This window comes from Conger conger, chromosome 4 (assembly GCF_963514075.1).
Source record: "Conger conger chromosome 4, fConCon1.1, whole genome shotgun sequence".
Lineage (NCBI taxonomy): Eukaryota > Metazoa > Chordata > Actinopteri > Anguilliformes > Congridae > Conger > Conger conger.
In genome coordinates, this window is record NC_083763.1 from 76,047,569 (window position 1) to 76,050,068 (window position 2,500).

The 2,500-nt window shown below is 53.2% G+C and overlaps 1 protein-coding gene across 1 annotated transcript in view; it reads right to left on the reverse strand.

The window, feature by feature from the left end:
• The window catches only part of pde1ca (phosphodiesterase 1C, calmodulin-dependent a), an 88,392-nt gene that overhangs the window by 26,971 nt on the left and 58,921 nt on the right, over nt 1-2,500 (reverse strand).

Below are 2,500 nucleotides of genomic sequence, written 5' to 3' on the forward strand. Positions count from 1 at the left end.
ATCGTGAAGCACACAGACTCGGGATCAGAAGACATTCAGACACGGACACAAACAGTCCTGTCGTGCTCGTTCCCGATTGGTCCGTTCGATTCTGCGTGGATTAAGGTAAACACAGTTTTTAAACTCAATGCCTATCCTTCGCCTCAGGTGTGGATGAACTGCTGGATCGTTGGGGAGTCCTGTGCCTCCAGGGTCCAAGGAAAATGTAACTTTCTCCACTCCATTTGGTTTGTCACTCTCTCGTTAGGTTGGCATGGGGCTCCATTGGGTTTGCATGGGGCTCTGTTCGGTTGGTATGGGGCTCTTGTTGAGTTGGCATGGGGCTCTCGTTGGGTTGGCATGGTGGGGCTCTGTTGGGTTGGCATGGGGCTCTGTTGGGTTTGCATGGAGCTCTGTTCGGTTGGTATGGGGTTCTCGTTGGGTTGGCATGGTGGGGCTCCATTGGGTTTGCATGGGGCTCTGTTGGGTTGGCACAAGGCTCTGTTGGGTTTGCATGGGGCTCTTGTTGGGTTTGCATGGGGCTCTGTTGAGTTTGCATGGAGCTCCGTTGGGTTTGCATGGGGCTCTTGTTGGGTTGGTATGGGGCTCTTGTTGGGTTGGCATGGGGCTCCGTTGGGTTGGTATGGAGCTCTCGTTGGGTTGGCATGGGGCTCTGTTGGGTTGGCATGGAGCTCCGTTGGGTTGGCATTGGGCTCCGTTGGGTTGGCACAAGGCTCTTGTTGGGTTGGCATGGTGCTCCGTTGGGTTGGCATGGGGCTCTGTTGGGTTTGAACGGGGCTCTTGTTGGATTGGCATGGGGCTCCGTTGGGTTGGTATGGAGCTCTCGTTGGGTTGGCATGGTGCTCCGTCGGGTTGGCATGGAGCTCCGTTGGGTTGGCATTGGGCTCCGTTGGGTTGGCATGGGGCTCTGTTGGGTTTGCATGGGGCTCTGTTGGGTTGGCATGGGGCTCTCATTGGGTTGGTATGGGGCTCTGTTGGGTTGGCATGGGGCTCTGTTGGGTTGGCATGGGGCTCTGTTGGGTTGGCATGGGGCTCTTGTTGGGTTGGCATGGGGCTCTGTTGGGTTTGCATGGGGCTCTCGTTGGGTTGGTATGGGGCTCTGTTGGGTTTGCATGGGGCACTGTTGGGTTTGCATGGGGCTCTGTTGGGTTTGCATGGGGCTCTCGTTGGGTTGGCATGGGGCTCTGTTGGGTTGGCATGGGGCTCTGTTGGGTTGGCATGGGGCTCTGTTGGGTTGGCATGGGGCTCTTGTTGGGTTGGCATGGGGCTCTTGTTGGGTTGGCATGGGGCTCTGTTGGGTTTGCATGGGGCTCTGTTGGGTTGGCATGGGGCTCTCATTGGGTTGGTATGGGGCTCTGTTGGGTTGGCATGGGGCTCTGTTGGGTTGGCATGGGGCTCTGTTGGGTTGGCATGGGGCTCTTGTTGGGTTGGCATGGGGCTCTGTTGGGTTTGCATGGGGCTCTCGTTGGGTTGGTATGGGGCACTGTTGGGTTTGCATGGGGCTCTGTTGGGTTTGCATGGGGCTCTCGTTGGGTTTGCATGGGGCTCTCGTTGGGTTGGCATGGGGCTCTGTTGGGTTGGCATGGGGCTCTGTTGGGTTGGCATGGGGCCCTGTTGGGTTGGCATGGGGCTCTGTTGGGTTGGCATGGGGCTCTTGTTGGGTTGGCATGGGCCATCTGACCGACATCTGACAGGTGGACGCGACGCAGACGTGAGAAATCAATTCAAGCCTAACGGCCACAGCGGCGAAATGAGAGAGGAACAGTTTCATCGAGATCAGTCTCCCGACCAATGTGTATCGCTGCATTATGGGATTGGCAGTCGAGGTCTGGAGGACTCATTTAAATCCGGCTTTGCGGGCTCTAGCTTTTTAAAAGCCCATCCCCCTGCCCCAATCACAAGCCCCGCCTCTGAGAATGACATCATCATTCCATCTTTGTTATTTTTCTAACTGAGGCATTATGGGCACAGATTTTCTGGTGCTGGTTTGGGTTCAGTAGGAATGGAGGTTAAGATGAGTCAGGCAGGGATTTAAATGATTTGTAAGAGGGAAAGCATGCTGCATACAAATGAACCGCTGTGGGAAAGAAATGGCAAAGGCGCTTTCAGACGGTTTTCAACGCAAATGCCGTGAAATCTTGAGTTGTTGCTGATGAAAAAAATGATTTTTGATTTCCTAAACTGGACCTAAGACCGTTCCCGCAATGTTCCGTGTGACCTACAAACATAAATAAATAATTTTTAAATGGAAACTGACTCATTTTTTTCTTCATAACCTGAGAATGTTCCCATGCACTGACGAGTCAACTGGTTACCTCAAAGCAATCACAATACAGAGGGAAGGCTGAAAACCCACACGGAGCTCCTTAACAATTAATATTAGCCATATAAGTCCCTCTGGACATTCAATCCATAATTTATCATTTGCACAAATATAAACATAACTTTATGTAGTGTAGTGGATAAGGTACGTGACTGGGACCCCGCCAAGTTGGCGGTT